General features: G+C 41.5%; 1 protein-coding gene across 3 annotated transcripts in view; it reads right to left on the bottom strand.

The window, feature by feature from the left end:
* The window catches only part of MAPK4 (mitogen-activated protein kinase 4), a 118,067-nt gene that overhangs the window by 87,366 nt on the left and 16,446 nt on the right, over window positions 1-14,255 (bottom strand). The window contains exon 1 of one of the 3 annotated variants that reach the window (XM_061614491.1): window positions 792-868. The exons of the other annotated variants lie outside the window; for them this stretch is intronic. The gene's annotated coding sequence lies outside the window, so the exon portion shown is untranslated. Of the gene's footprint in view, window positions 1-791; window positions 869-14,255 lie in introns of those variants that run through there. 3 annotated transcript variants of the gene reach the window in all.

Here is a 14,255-nt window from a genome sequence, read left to right as displayed (position 1 = left end):
ATTTTGTCTGTTTGTTTAGAAGATGACGAAGATGAAGAAGAAGACCTCTTTCAACAAGCTTTCCAAGTGGAGATTTTTATTCAAATTGATATCTGTATTAGATTTGAAATTGTCTTTTATATATACAATTTTTTTAAATATAGGAACACAGGAAGCTGCCTTATACCCAGTCTAACCATTAGTCCATCTAGGTCAGCAGTGTCTGCACTGACTGACAGCATCTCTCCCGGGGCTTCAGACCGGGTTCTTTACCAAGCCTACCTAGAGATGCTGGGGCTTGAACCTGGGACCTTTTGCATGCAAAGCAGATGCTCTACCACTGAGCCATAGCATTTCCCCAAATTGTTTGCATATACCATTGCTTTAACTGCTTTCATATATGGAATTATGTTTTACTGTGGTTTATGTGCTTTTAAGCGTTGTATGTTTTTAAACATAAATTGTTTTGTTTTTCTTGTGAAATCGCTTAGAGATGCTTCAAGGGAAGCGATTCATAAACAAAATAAATACAAAACTGTTCTAGGAATGGGGGTTACTTGGTGATATCACTTGCACTCCAAAGCACACCAACCAACACCGTGCAGAGCTCAACGTCTGTGCAAACTTGCGGAACGGAGTTCCTTGTGCTTCCCCCTGCCAGACCTTGAATCCGAAGTAGATTGGCCAGTTACTCATTGCCCTCCTCAGAAAGGACAACGGTTTGCATAAAATTTGCATGTGCTAATTTATATGCATACACAAACATTTAGAAATAATTGCTATAATTTAAATAGAAATGGAATGCATCTCACCATAGCAAGGAACCAAAATTGCACTTAGTCTGCTGTCCAAGTGCTGCTGCTGGCCTCTCTTCTGAGGGTTCTTTATGTTTAAACCAGACTCGGGGCAGAAACACATTAACTGTTCTGCTGGTTCCAGTGCGTCTCTCTCCACCTCTCTTTTCTGAAAAAGGGGGCACACAGCGCTAGTCAAATCCCACCCCTTTTTACTGTAAAACCTAGTGGGATCAATCCTGAGTGCATTTTTTAGAAATTCAGCTTCAAAGAGATTTCTTAGCTGAACAGCAGATCAACCCATTCCCCCTCCAGGTATGGCCAATGGAAACGCTTTGCTGTAGGCAACAAGTGTGTTCACAGCCGTGGCCTTCAAACAGAGGATTCCTTCAGATAGAGGACTGTCCTCTCTAATGCAGGACCCAGCTCTGACATGGAAAGCTACCTTTAGTCTGAATGCAGTGAGGACCTTTCCAGATCATCCATATTGCTGACAGATGTCCTTTCCCCCCACTTTATACTATTGGGACCAGTAACCTAACTGAATTTTCATCCCAAACTGCAACAGAGTCTCTAAAATAACTTTTCTTAAGCCAGAAGGTGCTCTTTATCTTTTGTAATCTTTTATATAACTGGAGCTGCTGCTCTAAATAGCTTGCCACTAGGAACTTTTAAATTCCAGAAACAGTGGCATCTATGTCAGGATATATTTCTGGAAGACAATTTTTCAGAGAGTAACCTTATCTCCACCCACTTTGAAGAACCTTACGTCCAAAATCATGTTACATATGAGATCTACGATTCAATCTCCTGTCTTTTAGAAACAGTGAACTGCAACTGGGTATGTGTGAATTAAAGCAGAAGGTGGGAAGGGAGTCTCTGCTCCTTTCCTTCTGCATTGTTTTCCCAATCAATATTACTTCCAGGCTGCTTTTTGCCCATGGTGGGGAGTAGGAAAAAGGTTAAATCAGGGATGGAGAATCTGTGGCCTCCAGATGTTGTTGGACCCCAGCTTCCATCAGCCCTTGTTTATGTAGCTAAACCTTAGCAGCACTAACATGTGTGAAACTACAAGAGATTACAAGAAACTACAAGGGTGCCTCTGAGAATGTGCAGAATGTGTCCCCCTCCTAAGTACCTACAGACAATCTTCACATATTAGCGGTTAGAAAGCAGGGATATGGCTTCCAAGAAGGCCCTGCACCCTGATTAAGATTTTCTTGAAATACCTTGGAACAGACTTGCAGAAATTCCTAGACCCAATGGCATCAGTGTGGAATACGGTACACAGATTTGCCTTTTCATGAAACATCATTCCCTCAACCGGACTTCCATGTATGGTGTGTGTTTTAATAAATAATACTGCACAATCTTTAAAAGGAATTAAATTTTTTAAAAGAAAAGCAGAAAATAGCTGGCATCGTAAGTCAAAATCCTAAAATAGGACAGAGTAGAACACACTGTATATACCCAGTGACTTTTAGCAGCTCACATGACACGCTGAAAAATCAAAGGTTGTACCAAGGAACTCAGTGTTAAAGCAGCAGCCCAGAACAACCACCTACAGCTATAATGAGATTAGATGGATTAACCTGGGAGGGGAGAGGGATTAAAAAGGCACAGTACTAAAACGGGTGGCCCGTCTATGCTGCATTTTCGGTGCTATGTGGTGAGCTAAGCAGAGAAGACGACTCTAGCCAGCTATCTGTACTTAAGGAAGAGTCTCTCTAAATAGCCTTACGTGCGGAGGTGGATGGATAAGAAGTAACGTCAAGGCAGCATAACAGTCAAATGTGGTCCCAGTAACAAGCCCTTGGCTGTAATCGGTTTGGTCTGTGTCAGTCCTTCGAAAACTTTTATTTTTCAAAAAGCATCTTTAACTAAATATCTCTAAGACACAAAGAGAAAAACAGGAATACGATCAACAATAAAGATACACAGAAAATATAGAATGAAAAAACATGGGCGAATCAGGATACAGAATGGGTTGTTGTAATAGGAGGCACGGTCTAATGTAAGTGTCGCTTAATTTCTAGGTTGTCCAGAAGTGACAGCAAAAAGCTATCAAGAAAAGAGACATCCACATTGGGGTGGGGGGAAGGGGAGAGGAGTAGAAGGTGTTACAGAATCCACTGCCATGCATAGGTCGATGGCGGGGACCATCCATGCTCTGATGATTAGTATAATCAATAAAGTCAAACCACGTGGTGCCAAAGCTTTATTTAGGCTACGTACACACCATGCATTTGAAGCACATTTGAAGCACATTGTTTCCCCCAAACAATCTTGGGAACTGTAGTTTAACCCCCCACAGGGCTACAATTCCTAGCACCCTGAACAAACTACAGTTCTCAGGATTCTTTGGGAAAAGCCATTGCTTTAAATGTGTTTTAAGGGTATGGTGTGCACTAGGGATGAGCTAGAATTCCACCCAATTCGGATTTGGAAGTGAATTTTCCATTAATTCGCTTATTCAGTATAGTTCAGATTTTTATGTAGTGATTTTCCATGGCTATTTTCCGAAGCAGATTTCCATGTGTAAAATATTGATAATATCAATATTTTATCAATATTTCCTTCAGTTTACTGATATCTCCTTTAATTTATTCAAATTCCCTTTTAAAATATCAACATTTCCTTGAAAAATATTGATATTGCCTTTAAGAATATCAATTTTTAATATCAATATTTTTTCTGAGGGAAAAAAAACAGATTGGTAAAAGCAGTAGCTTGCAGACAAAGATCAAACTTGAATCGATACCAGCCTGTTAGGTTGACAGACTGCTTTTGAACCAGCACCGGCCAGCTGATCCCATTCCTAGTGTGCACACAGCCTTAGTCCTATTTCTGTAGCAGTATAACCTTAGCAAAACACTAGCATTCCCAGTTGCTGCTTCTCATAATTCTATATTATTTCTTTATTATTGTATTTGTTGCTTTATACAAAAAAGGTCTCAAAACAATATAAAAATGCAAACAGATAAAAACCAATTTAAAAGCAAGTTAAGGAAAAGAACAAGCAAAAACAAAACAAAAAAAACAGCCCTAAAGTGCTCATCCCCCAATACAATAAAAAGGACCCTACCCTGCTCCCATTAAAAGATTGTTGTTGTTGTTGTTATGTGCCTTCAAGTCAATTACGACTTATGGCGACCCTATGAATCAGTGATCTCCAAGAGCATCTGTCATGAACTACCCTGCTCAGATCTTGTAAGTTCAGGTCTGTGGCTTCCTTTATGGAATCAATCCATCTCTTCTTTGGCCTTCCTCTTTTTCTACTCCCTTCTGTTTTCCCCAGCATTATGGTCTTTTCTAGTGAATCAGGTCTTCTCATTATGTGTCCAAAGTATGATAATCTCAGTTTCATCATTTTAGCTTCTAGTGACAGTTCTGGTTTAATTAGCATCACAGTAAAGGGGGAAATCAGACACAAGTATGATCTCAAAAACTTAACCACCAACAGCCAGGGTAAATAAAAATGATGGAGCCAGCCATGGTTCCCTAGGGAAGGGGTGGGGAACCTTTCCCCCCTCCATATGTTACTGAACTACAATTCTCATCATCCCTGAGCACTGACCATGTTTGCTGGGGCTGCTGGGAGTTGTAGTTTGGCAATAGCTGGAGGGTCAAAGATTCCACACACCAGCCCTAGGGACAGCATTCTACAAATGGGGGGGGTATTTATTTATTATTTGATTTATATCCCGCCCTTCCTCCCAGTAAGAGCCCTGGGCGGCAAACAAAAGCACTAAAAACACTTTAAAACATCATGAAAACAGACTTTAAAATACATTAACACAAAACATCTTTAAAAACTTTTTTAAAAGCTTCCAAGACATTTTTAAAAAAGGTTAAAAACATATCGTTAAAAAAAGTTTTAAAACATATTAAAAAGCAATTCCCACAGATGTAGACTGGGATAAGGGCTCTACTTAAAAGGCTTGTTGAAAGAGGAAGGTCTTCAACAGGCGCCGAAAAGATAACAGAGATAGTGCCTGTCTAATATTTAAGGGTAGGGAGTTCCATAGGGTAGGTGCTGCCACACTCAAGGTCCGTTTCCTATGTTGTGCAGAATGGACCTCCTGATAAGATGGTATCCGCAGGAGACCCTCACCTGCAGAGCGCAGTGATCAACTGGGTATGGGACCACTTTCTCCCATCGACTGGATGGGACCACTTTGTCTCTACTTTCTCCCTCAGCAGCCAAGTGGAGCTGTTCTTCATTGTGGTGTAGTGGTTAAAGGTGGATTCTCCATGTGGCGCCCATGGGCACCATAGGGCCCTCACGCACAGCATAGAAATGTAGCACATTTCTCTGGAAGTAATGAAATAAATCCTGTGATGCTGATGTGCACATGACTAATTTCTTTAAAACATCGGTATATACCACATCAGATGAAAAGTTTGCGAACTAGTCGTTTGAGATATTACTGTCACTATATGAAGGTTTTCATTTAAAAGAACATTTTCCCCATTCAAGTGTGGGTGGAGGGAATTCAGTGGCAGATTTCGGTTTGGTTTTTGCCTCACAGACTTTTTTGTTATGTTAATTTCACAGGCACAATCTGAAATATGCTAAATGAGTGGCATTTGGAAAAGACTGAAAGGATGTGGCAGATATTACATGAGGCATCCGCCTCTGCCCACTTCACTTCCCTTGAAGAGCAGAGGGTTAATTAGCTTTCAAGTGGAGTTTGAGGGCTTTCTTCCTCACTACCTCCTCCCTTCCTCATTAGAGACCTTTCTCCTGTAGTTTTCCTCATGAATCTAAGAGACAGAGAACACATGGAAAGACCTTTCATGGAACATCTTCAACATGCAGAAGAGCGTCAAGAGAGATGTGACATTTTATGAGCGAAAGGGCTGGCGTGAAGCACCCTCACTGCATTCGAGACAAATGCACCTTTCTTTTGTGTCAAGCTGAGCCCTGAAAAAAATAATTTATGCAAGTTTCTCCCATGGTTCAAGTGTGAACCTAGGAAGAGCCAACTATTGAGGGCGCATTGGCGAGTGCCTATGGCATTGCCAACACATCTCCCTCTCCAGTCTCCAAAGGAGGTTTAACATGTTTATTTAAAAAAAAACAAGGCAAAAACTTGACTTTATAAGACAGGGGTGAAGAACATCAGGCCTGGGGGCCAAATGTGCTCCTCCAGACCACTCTGTCTGGCCCTTGAGAGTCTTTTCAGGCCATACCTCTTCTCCAGCCACACCCATCTCCACAGGCCACATCTCTCACCAGTCCATGAGTGGTTTTGCCTGGCTGGAACGAGTTGAACTCTGAGGATGCCTCTTATTTTGCCTGGTGGAGGATAGAGAGGCGTCTGTGAGCGTATGCTGAAACTAGCCTGCTGAACAAAGGTAAATTTCACATAATTGCTCCAGCCACTTTTGCCTCTGGCCCTGCCCACCACTAGCATATGGACCCCCAGAAGGCAATGTGGCCCCTGGGCTGAAAAAGGTTGCCCGCCCCTGTTATAAATGTAAGTGAAAACCCTGACTGAAGTATTAGTGGAAGGGCAAGACTGAGGGCTGAAGCAGCATCCGATTTACTGGTATGTATGGAAAGCTATGAGCACATCGCACACGAGGGAGGCATGGTTACTCCTGAAGAAGGCACTGTGATCAAATACACAATTTTCTAACAACCTTTTCTACTATCAACATAAATTTAGGAGCTGGATCTTTGCAGGACAACATTTAGAAACATAGGAAGCTGCCTTATACCAAGTCAGGCCACTGGTCTGTCTAGCTCAGTATTGTCTACACTGACCGGCAGCAACTCTCCAGGGTTTCAGGCAGGAGTATCTCTCAGCCCTACCTGGAGATGCCAAGGATTGAACCTGGGACCTTCTGCATGCAAGGCAGATGCTCGACCACTGAACTACAGCCCTTCCTACAGCATCAACAGATGCTATTTACTACAGAATCACTTAACCCTCAGCCCAGAAACTGAGCTACCCTGTCAGTTTGATACTGTGATAACATCAAAGTGGAGAGGATGGGTCAGATAATTATTTGATGTATCTCCTTTGGAAATAATAAAACAACAGATCCAACATAGTCCCAGTGAGACTTGCATTGTTGTCGTCATCATCAATAACAATAGAAAATATAAAAATACAGCCTCTAGCATCCTGGCTCACAGTCCCAAAATACCACAACAAAGGCACTTGCTTTCAAGTGAAAGAGAGAGAGAGAGAGAGAGAGAGTGAGTTATTCAAGGTACAAAACAGGTCTACCAGTAAGGTCGTGTGACACGGATCAAAGTGCAAGAGTCTAAGGCTGTGAACACACCAGTCGCCTACAGCAAAGCATTTCCATTCACCTGAAGGGGGAACAGGTTGATCTGCCGATCAATTGCAAAATCTCTTTGAAGCAATTTAAAAAAAATTGTTTGGGTTTTTTAAAAAAATGTTTTTAAATTTGTTTATTGGTATATTTCTTTTTAATGTTTTTAATTGTTGTAAACTGCCCAGAGAGCTTCGGCTATGGAGCGGTATACAAATGTAAATAATAATAACAACAACAACAACATCAATAATAATAACAATAACAACAATAATAATTTTTTTAAAAAAAAAAAGCTCACCCAAGCTGATCCCACCAGGTTTTACAGTAAAAAGGGGTGGGGTTTGACTACTGTTGTGTGCCCCCATTTTCGGAAGAGAGAGGTGGAGAGAGACGTACTGGAACTGGCAGAACAATGAGTGTGTTTCTACCCTAAAATCAGGGTCCAGCATGCAAGACTGAGCAACAAGCTTTCCCAACCAGCTGCCACGCCCTTCCCACCAAGCTTTGAAAAGGCAATGCATGGCGAGTTCACTTGCATGACCTTCATCCCGCACCAGAATACTGTGCTTGCAGGCGTGCACTTCTGCAGGGGGGCTGCATCTGCTTGTGCCAATTAAGGCGGCGCCAAGCCCTTGGGAACAGAACAGTGACCTGTCCCCCTTGCTCCTCCACCTCCTGCCCCGCTGCCTCTCCTGACTGATGGATGACTTCCCCATTTCCCAGTGAAGCGTCCCACTTTTGGGGTGAGGCAGGGGAGAGAGCCAGCGAGTCTGCCTCCTCTTCCCTAACATCTAGAATCAGAGGGTCTAGATCCTCATCTTCCCTCCTGGTTTGTCCCAGCTACTCGCACCCTCTGCTTCCTCCTCCTCGTCTGTCAAACATTACCACCCCCCAACCCAGCCCCTGTTGGAACCGTAGGGCTCATGACCTCTAAGCTATCACTAAACTAGAAGCATTTATCAAGTATGAATCGTGGCCTCCATATTTACTGTTCAGTGCAAAACTCTCCCATGTTCAGATTTTTCGGATAATTTGCCTCTCTTGTGCTCAGTACAAGGGCTCTTGAATTCTGGCCGGCCTTCATAGCCAATCCAAAATGTATGGCTGCTGGACCCTGCATACCCCCTGACATTACACCACAATCACCTGCACCCCTTCCCCAGATTCACATTTGGAGCTTGACCGGAGAGGGGGCAGGTGAGGATCATCCTTGCAGTTGTCCAGAACTTCAGTAATACTTCTACCACCAAGTGTCCACCCCAACCTTCATCTCCAGCTTGGAGATAGGGAGAGAAGTGGGGATCTTCCTGTAATAACTCTTCACATCCACAGCTCAGCACAATTTGCTTGCCTACTCCAAGCTGGAAAGGAAGACTGGGGCTGCTCTTGTCATTTATGGATGAGACAGCAATGGAACACTCGCCATAGTGAGCGTAACAAGTGGAATTGGGGACCCCTGGCTTTTTATGTGTGCCATGCCTGTTTTCTGCATGGCCCAGAAATACCATAATCATTCTGATGTACACATTGTCTCTCCCCCTCCCCAATTTCTAGATGAGATACTTTTAAATGCCACCCTGACTACTAGGAAAGCCAGAAAGGTTGTGTTGCTTTATATGTGGCCCATACTCTCTCTTCCTTGCGTGGAAGTACTTTGCTATAACAAAAGGCAAGTTAATTATTTTTTGTGAATTATTTTTAAAGTGTTTTTCTATTTGCTGTCAGAGGAGTGCACTGCAGGCCTGGCAGTTTCATAAGCATATAAGAAGAAGAGAAGGAGGGAACCACCACTCTTAGAAATGCTACTTTGCTACTAATTATTAATAGGCATTTGTTTTAATATTTTGAACGACCATCTGGGTGGTTCTTTTTCCAGTGGTAGCAGACTGAGCAGCTGTTCTAACAGCACTTGTTTTCTTTTCTTGCAGATCGAAGCACACTTGCACATCCCTGCAAGTCATACTGTATAAGTACACACTGAAGACACAGAAATCAAATATAAAAGGAAGTGTTCCCTGCTTGTTGGTTAGCTTGCTCTCTCCCTCTGGTATAAGGCTAAGAGCAAAAGGGACAAAATGTTCAACTCAAGTCTGTGAAATGTGCCTACTAAGCAGGAACAGATCAAAAGAGTTTGGTGCCAATGCTAGGATACAGGCTGCTGACCATCTGAGGTAGACCACCGGGTCTGTCTAGGCCAGTACTCTTTGATCTGAGAAGCAGCAACTCCTTAGCATTGCACATCTGCTTGTACACACCCGCAATAGTCATCTGTAGCCTAAAAGAAAACAAGCACATTAAAACGTCAATAAAGCTTCCTTACCTGGTCACCTGGAGGCCATGCACACTCACCACAGGGAACCAGTCAAATGGCTATTTACAAATCTATACTCTAGAGCATGTGTGGGGAACCTTTGGACCTCCAGATGTTACTGAACTACAATTCCCATAATCTCTGGCCATTGACAATGCTTGCTGGGGTTGATGGGAGCTGTAGGTCAGCAACATCTGAAGGGCCAAAGGTTCCCCACACCTGCTCTAGAGACCTGTGTCCTCCATAGAGCTAGGTTGGATGCAACAGCAAATGTGAAACTAGAAATAATTTTGAATCCACTCCTTGACCCATTGTTCTATCATTCTAATATATATATATATGAACATAATTGTGATTAACCAAACAGAGGTTTTTATTGTATTAACAAAACATTTCAGCTTCCGCCTTCATCAGCTGCTAACATACAAACACTGTTACCAAGGTGGCAGTTATAGAGCTTTGAGGATGGAATGCTCAGAGGGGCTTCGTTTGCAGAAGCTAAGTAGTGGTGGTACTGTCCTCCAGGTTCAGGCCATGTGGTGCCAATGTGTCCAGGGAGTAAATCCAAAAGTTCTCATGTATATATATATATTGAAGACACATCGGCCACATAAGACATAAGACAAGGGAAAATAGCATTCGGTCCTAGGTGAATGGAAATAAGGAGCACAGAATACAGCAAAAACAATTAACAAAAACTAAAACCCCAACCATCATGTATGGCACTGATGTGAATTTACTGCTCCCAGCCTTAGCCAGACAAGCAAGAGCTCTTTTATTTTATGCTTGTGCGCAGCTTGCTACGCTGCTAAATAAATATAATTGCCTTGGATTTTTCCTTCTGTTCCCTTATATTTACTGCGAACAGCAATGAGGCCCAGTGTTTCACAAAGGTTGCAATGCAAACATTACATTTTACTTAGGAAACATTACATTTTATTTGGAAGGTAGTTACCATACTGTTCTACTACAATACCGTAGTTTTGACCATGGTGTCTTTCTACCCACCAGTACAGCTAAACCTACGAGTAATGTACTCAGATAAACAATTTGAGATCAATCATATGTCTAGGTGGCATGGAAGAACACACACTGGTTTTTGGAGGTGGGAGGGTTAGGTGTTGCTGAGTGGATGAGCATTTGCTTTGAATGTAGGGCACTTCCGCAGTGACCACCATAACATGCATAAGCTTCTTTACATAATATTTTGTGTTTTAACTAATATTATTGTTTAAACTCCAATTAACATTAAACTATATGTTTGTTAATTGGATTGATCTTCCCTAAGAAAACAATCAAGAAGTATGCCACAGGGAGTTTAAATGTGTTCTTTTTATTGTGTTTTAAAAGATGTGACAACATAACCGTTTTGCAGCCTCAAAAATTTATCTGTAACTTGGATAACTGTATACTCTAAAAGTATGAATAATTTTTTAAAAATCAATTTGCAGCAATATATGTTAAGAACTAATGTTTCACAAGCAAGTGTCAAGCTTGTGGTAATGGTTATTAGAAACTATGGAAAAAATGTTTTCTGGCAAATGACCCGTGAGCAACATAATGTGATAATTCATTGTCACACAAATAACTGCCTCCAAAGCAAGACCTTGTCTATATGACACTTTATTATGCATTCAAAAATTGCAGGTCAGCATCACGTCCATGTGGGAAGTTGTAACTGCCACAGGAATTTACACTTGGCTGTGGCAACGCCCTAATGATCTGTTTCTTTTCAACCCAACATTTATTATCATTTGCAGGGAAGACAAACATCACAGAAGTCCCTTTTTTTTAGAAAAGGATTTTGTATTAATGACTAACAAATTTTCACAACAAATTTTCACCAACAAATTTTCTTTTCGATTTCCCTGTCTCAGACTCAACAATAGCAAAGTTGCCAACTGACACCAGTACTTCAGTGGATTTTCTTTCAGGATAATCATATTTTCCATACACACATTATTCCCTGTATTTGTGGTATTTGTTTTAGATTATGTGAAAAATGAATGTGTTCAAGACTGCCTTCAACTTTCTACATGGTTGTACTGTTCTCTGTGGCAAGGCAAGAGACCTTCAGCTCCTAAGATGAATTTTAGTATCTCTAGATTATGGGTTCACAAACTGTGGTTCGCATACCACCAGTGGTCCATGAGCTTCATTCAAGTGGTCTGTGGATTTATGGTTGTGGGAGATGGCATATCTATCATGTTAAATATTTGTACTGATTTGTAATTGTATTTAATTGCTTCTCTATTTCTTATATTTTATTGTATTACAATTTGAATTCTTTGGAATACAATTAAATGCAATATATAAGAAATAAAAGAAGAAATAAACATACAATTATAAATCATAGAGCATCTAGTGCAACACATTAACAAGTGCTAAAACATGCAGAAAAGTCATTTTGTGGTCCACCAAGACCATCAGCAATTTTCAAGTGGTCCATGGGGGAAATGGCTCGAGACCACTGCTCCAGATGACCTCATATATTTAGCCTAGCTAAGGAGAGCCAATCTGGATGGCCCTGCCTCCTTGATACTTCTGAAGAGAACCTGGTAGAAGCAGGGCCAGCATCAGAGAGCAGCCAGGTCGGGCCCTGACTGAGGGCCCCTGCAGCCCAGAAGGGCCCCTGAAGGGCCCCTCCTTAGGGTGGGATGATAGTGCTCCCATTCCAGGATCCGCAGTAGCGTCGGCTCCTCACCCTGCCATGGATCACTGAGAGGGAGCTCCCAGGCACCCCCCACAATACAGTCACTGAGGGCTTCAATAAGCCTGTATGCATGCCCCACCTACCTCTCCCGTCCCTGTGAATGACGTATGTGCACATGCCTACCATCTACCAAGATGATGGCGGGGACTTCCCTGAACAGCTGATGCCCCCACTGCCATCTTATTATTTATTTATTTATTTATTTATTAAAATTGTATCCTGCCCTTCCTCCCAGAAAGAGCTCAGGGCGGCAAACAAAACACTAAAAACACTATAAAACATCTTAAAAACAGACTTTAAAATATATTAAAACAAAACATCTTTTAAAACATATTAAAACAAAATATCAAAACATTCCTGGCATCAACCAAGATGGTGGCAGAGGCTTCCCTAAGGGGCTGACGTCCCCCAGCGCCATCTTGGTTGATGGTAGGCATGTGCGCGCAGTACACACATCATTCACAGGGACAGGAGAGGTAGGTGGGATGTGTGGGCGGGCTTATTAGCCCCACACACCCTGTACAGGGGGGTTGCGCTATGGCACCATGGGCCTAGTCATACCTGGCGCCGGCCCGGGGTAGAAGTTCCTGCATGCTTCAAGAAAGGGGTGGGAGTCTAGTAGAGAAATATCAGTTCTACGCTTTTCTAAACCACACCCAGATTGAAGTTTACTGATATTTTAACCTGAAAAGTTATTTAATTACTAAAGATATTAACATATAATTATATTTTTTCGTATGTCTGTCCTCCCCTTCTCTGACTTGTCTTTCAGACTGTAAGCTTCTTGAGGGCGGGCCCTGCCTCTTTTTGTAAAACGCTGTAAGATGCCCTATTGATTGTATGGTATAAATAATAGACCTAATAATTATTAAATTCTTAGGGAAAGAATTATGACAATCCTAAAAAGGGATTTAAATGACACACATGACAACATATTTGTGATATGTTCGTTTGTACATTGCGGTGTTATGTTGGTCATAAAAACAGTTGCATGTAAAACACACTTTGGGTAATATCACATTTTTGTAATACTAACAAGCTTAAATAAGAGAACAAAGTTAAAACTTACATATTTTTCATTTCACTTGTTGATGGGAAGGAAAAGTGAGTTTGTGACCAACATAACACACTAAACCAACGTAAGTTTCATTGTACTAAGTTCATCTGATTTTGTACCCAACATAAAATTTCTTCTCAGTTTACCAAATGAGAAAGCAAAACTATCAATACAATAAAGGGTCATTTACAAAAATGCATATATGAGGGGAAAGTGTGCATAAAAATGAATACATGAGTGAAAATAACATGCAAAAAGGCATGATGGGATGAGCAAAAATGTGTTCCTTTGTCAAAACTGCCTACAAAAATGTATTTATTTGGAGAAATTCACACTAAAATGGTGAATTTTCATGAGGATTTTTTTTTATAAATCGCAGATTGCTGCAGAAATGTAGAGAACTGAATTTAACGTTAGAAAGGTGAGAAACTGAGAGAACCGAATTTGCCAGATCTTTCCATCCCTAACCCCTGAGACTGAATCTGTCCAAATTTTGACAAAAATACCATGGACTGCGAAAAAGACAAATAATTGGGTGTTAGAACAAATTAAACCAGAACTATCACTAGAAGCTAAAATGATGGAACTGAGGTTATCATACTTTGGACACATCATGAGAAGACATAGTTCACTAGAAAAGTGAATAATGCTGGGAAAAACAGAAGAGAGCAGAAAAAGAGGAAGGCCAAACAAGAGATGGATAGATTCCATAAAGGAAGCCACAGACCTGAACTTACAAGATCTGAACAGGGTGGTTCATGACAGATGCTGTTGGAGGTCAGTGATTCATAGGGTCACCATAAGTCCAAATCGACTTGAAGGCACATAACAACAACAACAATCCCTGGCATCTCCTAGCAGGACTGGGAGGAACCCCTGTCTGAATTGTCCCCTTTTAAAGCTATTCATGTTAGCAGCCATCACTACTTCTTGTGAGAGCAAATCCCGTGTACTTTCCTTTAATCTGTCCTGAATCTTCCAACATTCAGCTTCATTGGATGTCCATCAGTTCTTAGATTATGAGAGAGAAAAGGCTTTCCTCTGCCCACTTTCTCCACACCATGCCTAATTTTGTACACCTCTATCACATCTCCTCTTACTCACTTT

Source organism: Rhineura floridana, chromosome 1 (genome assembly GCF_030035675.1).
Source record: "Rhineura floridana isolate rRhiFlo1 chromosome 1, rRhiFlo1.hap2, whole genome shotgun sequence".
NCBI lineage: Eukaryota > Metazoa > Chordata > Lepidosauria > Squamata > Rhineuridae > Rhineura > Rhineura floridana.
This window is presented reverse-complemented; position numbering and strand designations above follow the sequence as displayed.